This window comes from Ambystoma mexicanum, chromosome 9 (genome assembly GCF_040938575.1).
Source record: "Ambystoma mexicanum isolate Mex_15411 chromosome 9, UKY_AmexF1_1, whole genome shotgun sequence".
In the NCBI taxonomy this organism is placed as follows: domain Eukaryota; kingdom Metazoa; phylum Chordata; class Amphibia; order Caudata; family Ambystomatidae; genus Ambystoma; species Ambystoma mexicanum.
This window is the reverse complement of record NC_090931.1, coordinates 550,545,030-550,560,762: the sequence shown is the minus strand read 5'-3', so window position 1 is coordinate 550,560,762 and position 15,733 is coordinate 550,545,030. Positions and strand designations below refer to the sequence as shown.

The following is a 15,733-nucleotide window of genomic DNA, read 5'->3' as shown; positions in this document are numbered from 1 at the left end:
TTTCACTTCCAAAATATTTTCTCTAGATACAGTCGATTTCTTCTTGTAGGTATTTGGGTGTACCATGCAGAAGAGTGTTATTTAAATTGGCTAATTCTAAAGCTGGACTTTTAGCATAGTACAGTTTATACACTAGATTGCTTACATTTGAATGATGTGTTGATATCTGTAATGTTGATTTTGAAACTGCACTAGTTTACATCCGTGTCGGTCTGAGCCCGCTTCTCGCGTTTTTGTCTTGGTTACTAGGCGGAACAAGGATTGTGCAACCTTCCAGCTAAGCATTATGGAATTTATTTACGCACATGCTGCGATAACCGTGGGTGTTCCAACAACTTGCATACGAGTGCTATGTAAGCACTGAGGAGCGTACAAAAAGGTTAGCTCCGTGTGCTCTATCCTTCTGACCTTTGTTCTGCAGTTCCATTGTTTGTCAACCATTGTTTGTCGACCATTGTTGGCTCGGTGCATTCTGGTTTGCAGAGCCAGTTTAAAATATTTGTAAAAACACTACGAACAATTCAATTGGCGTCCCCTTTTGGGTCCACCGATGACTGCGTTACCGACTAACTAGACTATACTCTCACCTTTTCGAAGTTAAACAAGAGAGTTAATATCATCAGTAGCTCTTTGTATGTCGCGGGGTTGTTTTCAAAACATTTTTGTTTGTGGCAATACACAAAACATAGAAGCATTTTGTTTCTAATTTTAAAATCTACCTCTAAGAAAAGCTGTTTCCAAGACTAAATACATCCAGTCAGTTTTTACCATGTTCACTAAGCTCCCTGTTGCCTCACTGTCTTCCAGAGAGAAAACCTCCCACTCAAGCAGATCGTGTGATTAACCCTGCTACTACTTATCAGTCGGCAGTCAGGTAAGACTTTAATATGTAAATAAATTTAAAAGGCATACAAAATACTATTGACAGTGTTTTTTCTGAAGGCATACAACCGATTCGGTCTGTTGTTTCTCCTTCCATCCCTTAGGTTGTTACTTCACAGCAAAAGAAGTCACCCTGAATGAACTGCTCTCCTTCCTTTGCATCAAGCGTCACAGAATGTATACAGCATTTTTCTAGTAATTGACATGCTACCTGATGTTTGTAACATCATCCCCTGAAGAATTTCCCGTTACTTACCCTATCCAAGGTTAATGGGAATGAAACATGTCGGGTTAATGTTTTCATTGTGAGAATGCTATCACAAGTTTAATAAGGCATTTATGGCCGTTACGCACTTAGAACTATAATAAGCGTCTCAGTATTAAAACAGAGATTTTAGATTTGACATCAATGGTGTGTTTCATCTTATATGTTACTGTTGCATTTTTTTCATGTCATGCGGTTGTTTTGGTATACATCTATTAGTCTTGTCCTGTAATTCTAACAGCTACTTTTTTGTCTGTGGTATTCGGCTTTTTTTCTTTTTTGGTATAGATTTTTACATTATCCTCCCACAGAACCTTTCTAGGTCCTTTTTTTTGGACTGTTTTTCTAGCACAAACTTGGTATACAAACTTGTTTTATTGTCTTTGTTTAATTTTTGTTGTCTAGCATATTAGAAGGTATAGAAGGTATGACGGTTGGTACACCGTCCTTTTATATATTTTTAAAAAATGTTCTTTAATAAAATGGTTTTTAATCCTAATGTACACATAAAATAAAAAAATATATATATATTTTTCCAATCATGATTGTAGTGTCATTTGTTGCAATTGAGGAGTACAGTTCATAATGATTCCCCATAGATTAATTTAGATCTTAAAGGGTGAGCTTCTGAGAGGAGTTAAGACCATTTTGTTTTAATTTAAACATTTTGTATAGGGCACTGTCTTAAGCCTCTTTTTTTCAAAAAAACCCTAGTCCTCTGTAAGTTTTTCTATATCATTTTGATATCATGGAAGGTGCTTTTGCAAATAGGTCCTGAAATGCAGGCTAATGAATGTCCTTGTAGTCCTGTGTATTTGCGCACTGGACAGGTATCCATATTTTGCAGCACTTTCATTTTGATTTTGTCTTTACCTTTCACATACTGATTGAGGAACTGGCGTAAAGATTTGAAAGATTTGTTAGGAATGTTACACATTGACGTGCACAGCCATTTGTATACTGGACGGTCTGGTTCAGTGGAATGGAGAGGTAATTCTGAGTTTTCAGGGGATACTTTTGTAAGCAGTGTTTCTTGTTCCATGATGGTATTATTGATTTTTTCATACCCTCATCCACTGCTATGGATGGCAATTATGTTTGTTTGATTTTGTTTGTATGCTTCTTCATTAAAATATGGTTCTGTGGTCATTGTGTGACTCCATTCACCTCCACAAATATTTAAGAAGTTATTTTTGTTGACATTCCGTTTATTGAGAAGTTTCTTTTGTAGTTTAGTACTTAGTTTTGTTAGTGGTTTCATCCTATTTAACACTAAAATAAATAACTTCCTTTTGAGAAGGATTGCACTGTCTAAGAGAGCTTGTAGGATTAATTTTCTACGGTAGGTTTTAAGGGTTGAGGATGATTTCGCTCCTCTTCTTATTAGATTCTGAAGGACTCTGTAACGGAACATTTTTGCTAAAATACTGTTTTTACTATGGGTTCTTGCTAGTATATCAGGGTTTATAGGAGCATTGTTAGTAGTAGTGGTAGCCGAATTCTTGTAAAGTGTTTTCTGTTTTGTGCCACATTTTGATAGAGGAGCCAAGGTTTCTGTAGTTGAAGCTTCCTTTGTTTCGCTAAATGACTGTATTAGCCGTTTTGTTTCAATGTTCTGTACAAACTCTGCTAGAGATGGATGCTTACTTTGGACACTTTTATTTTCATTTGCTCTATTTCTGCGTTCCTTTCTACGGACTTGCTTTTTGGTAGGCATTCTTTGGGGTCTGTTTAAAAAACAATGCCATGGGTTGGTCTGTTTTACAATGTATGTGTGCTGTGTGCATGCGTGTATGAGTTTGATGGGGAAGATGTTTGTGGTGGTGTGTAAATGTGCATTGGGCAGTTACAATGAGTTGGGAAGGCTATTTTTCTGTTTGTATATTACTACACTGTGCTTCAGATGAGAGTAGAAAGTGAGCTAGTGTTGAGGAGAAGCATTAATAGTAAACATAATGGTATAAAATTAAAACAGCTATTTGTTTTGTAGTACTAACATTCTAAGGCTTCTGTATGTTATTTGTGTTCCAAAAACACAGGGATTTGTGTGCCATTCTGCCTGTTATTCTTTGTTTAGTAAATGGGGATTTGTGGGCAGAATGGTTCAGAAATCAATGTTTTTTTTGGTGCGCAAATTACATAAATAACCCACACAGTCTCTTTGAGGAACAGTAAAAATATAAAAGGTAGTACTGTACTTACTTTCTTTTGTGGAATGACCAGGTTTCTTCGGATATGTTGTTTGCAGTGTAGATGCTGTTGATTTTCAGGAGAGTAGTCTTCACTGCAATTGTAAAAGGAAGAAGTTAGTAATTTTGTGTGTTTAAAGCAGTGATGTTAATGTACAAGTTCATTTTGCAGCTTTCGTCGGAGTATTCTCGTTTGATATCTCAACACAGTGTATGTGTGCATTTCATTTCACTATGTGCAGCCTTTATATGTTATTTGCAGTATGTTAGTTGAATCTGCTTCACAAATGAGTACAATTTTCAGTTCATGAAATTCCCTTGTTTTTTTTAAGCTGTGTTGTCCATAGCAAAGAGGTTTGGAAATGATAGGTCATTATAGTAGATGGGAAAAATGTGAATACTTTCATATTATAAGTAGGAATGCGAAAAATCGGGAGCACCTCAGTGGGAGATGTCACCACAGCAATCGGGAATGTTTATTTTTCTCATACGATCGCATTGGAAGTAGCATTAATTTAGGCGGAAGACAGTAAAAAATTGTGACATTTTCTAATGGAAAATCGAGTTTCGCCCATAAATCGGGAGGGTTGGTACGTATGTATAGGTTATGCAGGAGACAGTAAGAAGTAGTGTGATTTCTCAATGAAAAATCGGAAGTCTTGCACTTAAAGCAGGAGCGTTGGTATGTATTGGCTATGCAAATTTAGTGGCATTCATTTGTTTAAATGGAATCATAAGAGTTGCACATGTTCTCTGAATAAAATATGCATATCTGTACTTTGTACTCATGCATGTGGGTATGCATGGAGCTGTAAGTAGAAATCTGCGACACTTGCACAGTAGTTTTTGAAGTAGGTGCTTTGCAATGATATGCGACTTGCATTCAGAGTGATGAACAGTACATTTGAAGTGCGGAACTCTGATGACGGAGTTAGATGTAGAGGTCTTGAGTGTGATTGGTGGATGGTTGTGTGACTGCTTAGCTGTGTCCAATGGACGAATGGATTCGCGAGTGATGTGGAAAGGGTAGAAGGACTGGCTAAGAGTTACGTGCCGCACGGACACCGTGCTGGTCTGCGGGTAAGGCGTGTCACATACGGGGTTCTACAGCAAAACCAGCATGGAAAGGGGACTGTAGGCATCAGCCAATCAGATGTTCACATTGTTCATTTGTGTCGAAAGAGAGTGTGTGTAGTGAAGATGGCAGAGGTGGAGACAGTCAGGATGATGGTGCTCAGAGATATTTTTGTCCATGGTTTACAGCACTATTCCGAATGTAGGCATGTGGCAAACAATTTCGCTGTCAGAGGAGTGGAGGTGGTGCGAAGCGTAGCGACTGATTGCAATGTAGCGGCAATTCTCCAAGATTGCAGAGTTATGCGTAGGATGACCAGTCCCCATGTGGTAGTTTTGTACTATGGTGCTTACCATTTTGGCTATGTTAGTTCACCTACTTTGTTGGAAGATTTGGAACAGTTGGTTCAAGCAGTCATTAACATTATTCCAACTGCGATAGTGATCTTTTCTAGCTTACTCCCTAGAGCAAAATTGGACAACAGTTCTGTTTTTTGTCCTGATCAAAGTATTGGTAGGTGTACCATCAATCGCGGCATGCGTGCTTTCATGTTACGAGCAGGTATGTTTTTCTGCAGCCACGAGAACATTGTTTCCAGTAATGCGGCTTATTTTGAAGCAGATGGTGTTTCTTTACCTTTTTTGGGAAATGCCATGTTCTTTTGGAATATAAGGCTTGCTTTGGAGAAGGTTCTATGATGATTGTAGGAGTAAAGTAAGAAGAGAAAAAATCAAAAAAACACAAAATAACAGGTGTCTGTCAGGCATCTGCAAAAAAAAATGGCTCTTTTCAGAGCCCACTGTCACACACCTGCCGGTGGGTCATTTGTGGGGATCTTGGCGTCTACTTCGACGCCAACTACTGTTCTCTATTTCTCTTGGTTCTTTGTCCTTTTTCTATGTTTGTTACCGGGGCTTTCTTAGGTTCTGCCTAGTCCATCTTTTGTTTCCGCTATCCCTATATCTTCTCGTGACTTCCTGGGCTCGGAGCGTTGCAACTCACTTGCTTTTCCGCTCCGGGTTTATACGCTAGTTTGCTATCCTTGGTAATACTCTCCCAGGTGCTTCCGTGTATTCTTCCTGTTTTGTCCATTTATTTACTTACCACCCCGCCTGTTCGTTGCCTCGGTTCCTGTCTCCTCTCCGTTCCGTTTTTTTCCTCTGTGTCCTCTCTTCAGTATCTTGTTTACCTTCTCCCGCTTTCCTGTATGCTTTTGTTGCTTCTTGCCTTCCTCCTACGCCTCTTACCTTTTGTTTTCTTAGTGCTTTCTGTCATCCGCTTGGCTGCTGACTACGGATCCGGTTCTCTTCAGGTTAAACTGCTAATTCTCCTGCTCCTCCTTCACAAGGGGGCCGGATCCTTTTTCCAGGCCAGAAGGTTCCCAATCCTGCCTATCTTTCACTAAGGCGCCAGATACTTTATTCTCCTATGCTTCTGCTATACAATGGACCAAGATTTCTGTCATTGTCTGGAGTTACTTACCTTGTCTCTCAACCCGGAATTCATCAGCCAGGATTACCATATCGGACAAGACGTACTGGACTACTCCAGAGAGATTTTTTCAGCCTTGGTTTTTTCCTCTCTTTGGCGCTCCCGGAAAGGGGTCCTCTTGCTCTCTTCCCATTTAAGGCAGCAGAGTGGCTTCTATCCGGGGGAGGCCTTACCTCTACCAAAAAAAAAGGATGAAAGGAACGGAAGAAGAAGAGGCATCTACATTATTCTTCCTCAGAAGACAAAGGTGAGGAGGAAGAGGAATTCGTAATTAGCAACGATCAAGAGGATATAGACACAGTACACCCTAGTTGTGACACCCACCTTAAAGGGGAAAAGGGGAATACTATTTAAATGTACAGTCGTCACGCTCAGATCCTCTACGTGTCCGCGGAGATGGCAGTAGTCTGCAGGCAGCGCGTATTACCAACGGGGATTCTGGGTTGGAGACGCATGCAAATGAGAATGAGCGAAGCTAGGGTATGGTCAGTAAAGTTCACTGGGTGTGTTCTGAACAGAGAGATTTAGTGAGAATGTCTTTTTCCTGAGAGGAGAACAGACAGCTATGGCTTTGTGTGCTCGAAAACAGATTATCTGGATTTTGGGAGACTCATGGATGCATTGGTTGAAGGTGCATGCAGAACTTTGCAGTATTTCTGCAGATCTTGGATTTTCTCATGTGGATACATTGGTTGAAGGTGCATGCAGAACTTTGCAGTATATCTGCAGATCTTGGATTTTCTCATGTGGAAGTGCACTGGCATGCAGTGCGTGGAATGAAGTGGCTGGACTTGCTACCTCTCTGTGCTACTTTACAGACAGAGCATCATCCTGATATAATTATCATTAATTGTGCAGGAAACAGATTAGGGCATGTCTCTGGAATTTCTTTGCAATTTGCAATGAAGGAAGGACTTGCAAAGGTCATGGACATGTTTCCAAATTGCCAAGTAATTTTTGCCTGTATTACACAAAGACAAATGTGGCTGCGTTCTTCTTCATTTGCTCCACAAGAGGCGCAATGTCAATAAGGCTGTTTGTGCCTTTCTAAGAGATGTTGGCATGTCCTCTTTCCACAATGAAAATATTTTGTTTCGTAGCACATTCATGTTTCGCAGAGATGGAGTCCATTTTACATATGCTGGCAATCAGATTTTTCTCCGAAATGTACAAAATGCATTGCGACCTTTTTGGGATTCATAGTCACCTATTTTGCATTTGCATTACATTACAAAACACCACCAAAAGGCTCTTTTCAGAGCCACCACTTACTCCCAACGAAAAAATTGGTTTTGCTACGCTTGCACCCTACATTTTTGTGCGTCTTACGACTGTCTGTAGACTTTTTGAAAAAATGCTCGGGGGCCTACACCAGTCACTTGATAGTTCCATTGTTAAACTGAGAAAGGCGGCTCTGAAAAGAGCCTCTTTTAAAATTGTTGTTGTTTTATATTTTTTTTATTTTTTTTACACACAACACACTAGGAGAGGAGGGTAAAGGAGGGTAAGGAAGGGATACCAACCACGGGCATAAGTAAGGGCAGGTGGAGAGAGAAAGATGTAGGGTGGGCCTTATTTAGGTAGGTAGCAGTTCTTCTGGTGCTTCGTGACCGTAGTCTCGAAAGCACTTCGAAGACTCTCCCCCCTGCAGGGTACTGCGTCGCAGTACATACACAATATTGTGACCCTCGAAAGGTAAGGGTCAACAACATCGCGAATGGCCTGTGAGGCAGCTGGAGGGATGCGCTCTCCCACAGGAGTGACTCTTGTGGTGAGAGGATCGGACACGGAGGATGCTGTGGAGGAACTCAACCTACTACGTTCTTCACATGGTACCACCTTGCGAATGTCTGCACTGTGGAACAAAGTTAGGTGTCGCTTCATGGTTGTCGTACCAAAGCTGTACGCACCAGATCTCCCGCGACTCAGCACCAAGTTGCACTCTTTACAGGTGACCAGGTTTGCACGTGCTTTTGGTACGTTACCAAAAACGGTAAACAACCGCCACACCCACGACTCCCGGCGAGTGCTGGTAGTACAGAGTTCCTCCACGTCATTCTCTTCATCCTCCTCTTCCTCGCTCTCTACATCCTCACGCGTATTTCCCTCTGCAGGCCCTTGGGGAGGTGGTGGAGGGTTTGGGGTGGTGCTGAGGCTGATGAAGCAACAGCAGCCATGGATGCCATTAGGGTTGGTCAGATAATCTTCGCTACAGCAGTACAGGCAGCAAAACTCAATCTGCTATAGCCTGAAGTACAATGAAGATGAGTTCGGGGGTGTGGCCTTTTATAGGGATGTAGGTGTGCGCCTCTTGACCAGATCGATCAAAAGCGTTGAAAAAATTCTAAACAATATTTTGCAATCCATTGTATGGGACATGTGAAATGGTGATTTTGTATTGTAAAATAATTTGCCATGTCTGCATAAGTTCTTTTGAAATGCTGCGGAAGCAGACAAACTGCGCAAATTAGGCCACACGCTCAGCATGGGTGCGGTCACATGATGACGTCGTGAACACATCCGCGAAGGAAATGGGTGCCCGCAGGACACCAAATGCACAGTAACGGTTGTGCGCATGCTCGCGGGTGTTCTACAGAGATGGGTTCGGGTCCTGAAACTAATTAAAAGTACGACACAAGTGAGACAGACTGTTACGGACAGGCGCGATGTTCGCAAGATTTACGGGTGTGGTGCACATGTGCGGAGATGTTCTGCTGACTGTACGGCCCGGTACAGTGTCCTTAGGACACATCCATTTTGTTGGACTACGGACATGCCGGCGACCGCGCCTGTTCTATTGACAGTTCCATCTTGGCTGCGGACGGTACCGACAGGTATAGTGTCCTTAGGACACTCCCATTTTGTTCATTTACAGACATCCCGGACACCTGGTGTGTTCTAAGAACAGTTTCATCCTGGTTGTGAACAGTACGGAGAGGTGTAATGTCCTTAGGACGCCCCCATTCTGTTGATTTACGGACAACTTGGACAGCTGGTGTGTTCTAAGACCAGTTCCATCTTGGTTGCGAATGGTACGGGTAGGTGTATTGCCCTTAGAAACATCCATATTTTATTGATTACGGACAGGCCAAACAGGTGCACTGTCTACTGACATTTTAACTCTTTTTAAAAAAAATAAATTAGATCCAAACCATTCCACTACAACTAACATAACATTTTTTTAAACACACATACATCAATCAAGAGGGAGAGGGGGAAGCAGACACTGAAACAAATATTGGGGAATTAGGGTTTACCACAGGCTGGTTGTGAGGGGGTGAAGGGATGAACGTTTCATCAAAACATTTATGTTCTTCTTGAGGGTTTGGGGATGTTTTGGGGATGGTTCACTAGGAAATGGAGAAGGGGGACAGGTACAGGTGGGACAGTGATATCTGATTTTTCCTATCACGTATTCCTCCACAAATTGCCTTAACCCATTAAAATTCTCTTTTAGCATGTCCACTTGGTCTTCTATCCGTTTCAGGCTGTCTTGCACTGTGTCCTTTGGTGGACTTTCTTCATTTTTTACCTGGTCTGTTAAAAATAAATATATATAGATATGTTAAGTGCCCATAAAGTACTGACTATTAATTTGCTTATGCAGCGAAGTGTGTACCATTATTATCGCTATCTTCCGACATTTCGCCATGCGGAAAATTCTCCTCCAGCCACTCCAAAGTACTGCACATTTCTGTGTTATAACAACAGAAATACATTATTCGCTTTGCACCTCATACAAACAGTATACACACATATAAGAAAAATGAAGTTCACTTACTACTTTCTTGTAATTTGTCTTCGTTGTGTTCTTTTCGTCTATTGTCGCTCCTAGCTGTGCAGTTTCTGTGAGGTAATTACGTTGGAGGCATATCTTTTTTTGTTATGGTATAATCTATTTCATTCTACATGCTAATTAAATGCATGGTTAATGTGTGAGACATGTACCTTCGATTGGTTACTTATTACTACTTATAATGTGTTTATGTGCTCTTTTTTAAACTTGTGCATTTTTCATATGGCACAATAGAACAATTTCAGATACCCCTGACTGTTTGGGTAGTGTTGATCTCGTCTGCACCCGTCCGCAGACAGGTGCTCAGTCCGTGCCCTTCAAATATCATTAGCGAGGGGGTTCAGTATGTTTTATGTTACATGTATATAAAGTAAGGGAATTATAGTACATATGTCCAATTTCACATGATGAAAGTGTGTATTCAGTAAAAAAACTTTGTTAACGAGACGTTATGATTAAGTTGCCGTACTAAAAAACTATGAAATTCAGTAAAAAAAACTTTGTTAAAGGGACGTTATGGTTAAGTTCCCCTACTAAAAACCTGTGAAATTCAGTAAAAAAAAAACTTTGTTAAAGGGACGTTATGGTTAAGTTGCCCTACTAAAAACACGTAAAATTCACTAAAAAAAAAGTTGTTAGCGGGACGTTATGGTTAAGTTGCGCTACTTAAAACCTGTGAAATTCACTAAAAAAAAAACTTTATAAACGTGACATTATGGCTTGAAGTAAAACCGAAAAACCCCTGAAATTCGCCAGTCATGGTAGGCTAAGCAACCATAACTGGCCACACCACTGTGCACTGCTAACACTAACACCCAGGACATCAAAGATGACATCACAAATGTCATTGATGACATCACTGATGACATCACATGTACATTTAGTTTTCATGCAGAGGCTCCACAAGGGATTGTAATTATATTATTGGCAGAAAAGTATCAGAGATGATTGAACAACTAAGATATGCCACGTAGTTCATTAAGCAATGCATTGCTGAAAAAAAAACAATTCCATTACTGAGTTTTTTCAGTACATGAACAGACTCATGAAGAAATGTAGGCATTGTCTGCAGCATGCACTACAGAGGTGCAATATTTGCAATCTTCCCATGTTGCATACTACATTTATAAATACTACCATTACAAATGTTTACATACAGTGAAACTTAAGTATCTACGTATGCTTCCCTTACTGCATAATTGTACTATTACTCACAAAAACATATAAAGAGCACCATGCATACAAATATAAGCATAAACAGGGAACGTAAAGCATGCACCAAAAAGTGCAGTTTTAATAGAAAATGTTCATACCCAAACTAATTAACTTCATGCACAGAAAAGATTCTTGTGTTTCTGGATTCCTTCTTCTTCTATGCATATGTATGATATGATGTAACCGTAACCTAAGGAACGTATTGTTAGAACAAATGAGAAGGGTAAGGACTACAAATATAGAACTTTTACCTTCTTAAACTCCTGACTGACAGTGAAGAAAGCCACCTGGCTTACATATGTCAGTCAACAAAAAAAGAAGGAGCTTGACATGTAATGTCATCTGTGCTGTCACCATAGTACTTTGTACTATAGTATAGTGACTTTTTAGTTCCTGCCTGTTAATGCCCCAGATATATCAGTGAAGGAAAAAAGAGTGAGCCAGACATGTGATGTCATCAATGACATTTGTGATGTCATCTTCGATGTCCTGGGTGTTAGTGTTAGCAGTGCACAGTGGTGCGGCCAGTTATGGTTGCTTAGCCTATCATAACTGGCGGATTTCAGGGGGTTTTCGGTTTTACTTTGAACCATAACGTCCCCCTAACAAAGATTTTTTAGCGAATTTTACAGGGTTTTAGTAGGGCAACTTAACCATAACATCCCTTTAACAAAGTTTTTTTTAATATATATATATAGCATCTATAATGCGCCTATACACAAGTGTTTCAAGGTGCGATGAGGCAAGGGAGGGGGAACAGAGGGAAGACAGAGACAACAACCTTACTAGGCCAGGTGACATTGAGATTGCGCAAGCGCAGGGGAGGGGACAAGGAGAGAAGTGCGAGGGGAAAGGGGGGCAGGAGGTAGTGCAGTGCATAGGATAACAGTAAAAGACAATAAAGAGTGCAGCCAGTTGGTGGCAGGTGTAAGGGTAAGTGCAGACATTAGGTGTCAAGTGCTGGTTGGGAGCTGTAGGGATACAGTCGCAAAGTGCAAGGGTTGCCAGGGGGGCAGTGCAGGTGTGCAACTGGCAGGGAGGGGCCCTGGGCCCTAGAACAGAGAGTAGCCATGTAACCAGTGCGGTTTCAGCCAGGAGATCAGCAGGGGAGAGAAGGAGAGAAAGCAGAAGCAAAGAGGAGGGTCTTGAGGTGCTTCCGGACCGGAGATGGTTCTCCTCAAGTTTCATAGAGGCAGGGAGCCTATTCCACAGGGAGGCCCCATCAGATGAAAGAGATCTACCGCTTGGAGAAGCGACTAACCCTGAGGGAGTTGGAGGCAGATGAGCGAAGAGCTCGAAAAGGAAGATATTTAGGAAGAGAGAGTTGTAGGTTATTGAGGACCCTTGCCCCAGAAGGACTTGTGGAGAATGCAGAAGGTTTTTAACTTAATCCTCGCCACCACTGGTAGCCAGTGCAGAGATTTCAGTCCTGGAGAGATATGATCTCTGGGGTTGAGGCCAAGGACAAGTCTTGCAGTCCTGTTTTGGATGAGTTGCAGAGGGCGGAGAGTAGAGGCAGGCAGGTTTAGAAAGAGGCTGTTGCAGTAGTCGAGCCTAGAAAGAACCAGAGCTCTGGAGACAGTGAGCTTCTGGGGGAAGAAGGGGAAAGGAAGAATACCTCTGAGGAGGTGCAGCTGGTAGTGTGACTTCTTAGAGATGTCAGAGATTTGAGGAGAGAAGGAGAGTGTGGAGTCGAAGATGACCCAGAGGTTTTTCGCCTCACAGGTGTGAGCAGGAAGAGGGCCAAGAGAGGCCGGCCAGAGAGTGACAGGAAAGGAGGGAGCAGGTGTGCTGATTAGGAGAATCACATTCTTACTGGCATTAAGGCTGAGATCATTGGCGGCACACCACTCCTGGATAGCAGACAGACAGTCAGATGAGGGACGGAAGGAGGTGGCTGAAGGGAGCCTGAAAATGAGTTCAGTGTCATCCGCATATTTATTTATTTATTTATTTATTTATTTATTGCATTTATTACTCGCCCAAACCCTTGGGTACCACGGCGATGTTACAGACAGCTTGGTTAAAACATTTCTTAGAGATTGCCAATCGGGCGCAGTGCATGTGAATACAAGATAATCATACACGAAGACATTTAATGCAGGGCTTCAGTACAGTGATATTTCCTGAAGCATGGAAGGGGATATTAGTCTTGGTTAAATAGCCACGTCTTCAGGGATTTCTTGAAGCCTCAGAACGTTTGCTCATTTTTGATGGGGTGGGGAAGAGTGTTCCAATATGTGGGTGCGAGATATTGGAAACTACTGCCTCCTGCCTTGGTTGTCTTGTAACGGGGGATGGCTAGGAGTAGTTGACTGTTAGATCTGAGGGGCCTCTTTGATACTTTTTTGGTGATGGCGTGGTTGAGGTATATGGGGACACAAGAGTGGATGCATTTGAATGTGACGCACAGGGCTTTAAATGTGACCCTGGCTTTGATGGGGAGCCAGTGATGGTTTCTTCTAATATTTGAGATGTGATCTGACTTCCTTAATCCAAGGGCCGCTCGAAGGGCTTTATTTTGAATAAGCTGTAGTTTGTTTAGATTGCCTTTAGAGGTACCCAGGTAGAGTACGTTGCAGTAATCGAGCCTGGATAAGATTAAAGCTCTTGCCAGCGTGATACAGTTGGTGGGTGTCAAGAATTGGCGACTGAGAGCAATAAGTTTTGAGGTGTAGGAGGTAGAGGAAGAGAGGGCGTTAATGTGCTTGGTCATGGTGAGATTGGCATCTAGGTAGACACCTAGTGTTTTTACTTGTTTGAGTACTGATATGTTTGTACCATCGATGTTGATGGATGAGTAATCAGCATGTAATGCTTCTATTTTGGATTGGGAGCCCACAATGAGAACCTCAGTCTTCTCATCATTGAGGCAGAGGCTATTTAGTGCCATCCAATTTTGGATTATGGCATATATTTTGTTGATAGTGTCGGTGTCTTGAGTGTAGTCTCCCGATAAAGGGATGAGGATCTGGGTGTCGTCTGCAAAGTTGGTGTAGATGACACCCATGTCGTCTAGCGCTGAGAAGAGGAGTTTAGTGTATGCATTGTATAATGTTGGTGCGAGACAGGAACCTTGGGGGACACCAATGGGTACTATGATGGGGTCGGCGGCTTCTTTACCTATGGCGACCCTGGAGGTGCGGTCAGCAAGAAAAGATTTGATCCAGGTAGTAGCTTCGGTGGAGAAGTTGAAGTCTTTCGCTAGTGTGGCGCACAGTTTATTATGGTCTACTAAATCAAACGCTGCGGAGCGATCGAGTAGGAGGAGGATGCAGAGTTTTCCTGAGTCTCTGATGGTATCCATCTGGATTTTTAAGTCAAGGAGTGCCGTTTCTGTGCTGTGGTTGGGGCGGAAGCCTGATTGCCTCGTGCCAAGGAGGTTGTTTTGTTCAAGGTGAGTTTGGACTTGGTTGTATGCTAATTTATCCAATATTTTGAGGAGAAATGGGACAGTTGTTATTGGCCTGTAATTAGTGGGCACAGTAGGGTCTAGGGTAGGTTTTTTCAGGAGCGGGGTGACCCAGGCTTCTTTAATGCTAGCTGGTACTAGGTTAGTATTGAAGGATGCGTTCACGAAGTTGGTGATAATGGGGGTGAGGGTGTGGGCGCAGGATTTGACTACTGATGCTGGGACAGAATCTCCTTTGCAGTTGGAGGCTTTAAGTTTGGCAATGGTGTCAAACACTACATTTTGGGATACTGGTGTGAAGTGGAATGGGGAGCTGGTGAATTCCTGATGTGGTCGATTTAGATTAAGGAGGGCAGGTTTGTTGGCTAGTGATTGTTTTTTGGAAGTGATTTTTATTTGGAGTAGTTCAATTTTGGCTGTTAGTGCGTCTTGAATAGTGGTGCACCATTCCTTGCTAGGGATGGTTGGGTTTATGGCTGGGGTAGGGTTTTCCAATTCTTTTAGAATGGCAAATAGTTCCTTGGTATCTGAGGTCGCATTGCTGATCCTACTATTATACGCATTAGATTTGTAGGTAATAGTAGCTGTTTTATAGGTTTTGTTTATTTCTTGGTAGGCTTTTTCTGCCTCTGCAGTAGGATGCTTTCTGTAGGCATGTTCGCACGCGCGTTTGGTTCTTCTGAGGGCGATAAGATCATCATTGAACCAGAAGCTAGATCGCTTGTCTGAGCGTTTTGCCTTAGTGGTGAGCGGTGCTATAGCATTAACGGTTGCAGTGAGGCAGTTGTGATATATGTCTGCTAGGAGACAGGGGTTGTCACTAGTGATCGAGGTAGAATCTAGGATTTTTGAAAGAGGAGGCGTGAGGTTTTCTGGCGTGAGTTTGCAGGCGTTTCTAGTTTCGTAGGTAATCATGGTTTTAGGTTTCTTTTGTGTGGGTTCGGAGGAGCACTGAAGGTTGAGGCAGAGAGCGGCAGTCCGGTGGGAGAAAAGTGCCAGGTATTGGTAGAAAAGCCAGGGAGAGGTTAGACCCCTGGGGACCACCACAGGCAGAGATAGAGATAGAGTAGAGGAAGGACCCAAGTTGGACTTGGGAGGGTCGATCGGAGAGGAAAGAAGTCAACCAAACCAGGGTCTGATCAGTGATAACCAAGGTTTTATATATAACACTTTAAGGTAATTAATTAAACTATATACTTAACTGCAAAACAAGTGCACATGCACAAATATATATATATATATATATCAGGAAAACTAGAGGAAACAGGGCGGACCGCACTCGCCGTGAATCTAGGAAGGGTCCTACAATCCCGTAGCAGGAGAGGACCCAGGTAATGAATGCAAGCTCACACGTGAAGGATTAAATAGTAATTTTAATAGTAATTTTAATTTTAATGATAAAATAGTG

At 42.1% G+C, this 15,733-nt stretch overlaps 1 protein-coding gene across 15 annotated transcripts in view; it reads left to right on the top strand.

Annotated features, from left to right (window-relative positions):
• Positions 1 to 15,733, top strand: part of DHX40 (DEAH-box helicase 40) — a 1,529,377-nt gene that overhangs the window by 310,954 nt on the left and 1,202,690 nt on the right. For 5 of the 15 annotated variants that reach the window (XM_069615123.1, XM_069615134.1, XM_069615120.1 and 2 more), the window contains exons 2-3: positions 808 to 874; positions 987 to 1,148. The exons of 3 other annotated variants lie outside the window; for them this stretch is intronic. The gene's annotated coding sequence lies outside the window, so the exon portion shown is untranslated. Of the gene's footprint in view, positions 1 to 249; positions 380 to 807; positions 875 to 986; positions 1,149 to 15,733 lie in introns of all 15 variants that reach the window. 7 more of the 15 variants (XM_069615133.1, XM_069615126.1, XM_069615121.1 and 4 more) reach the window with 3 other exon arrangements.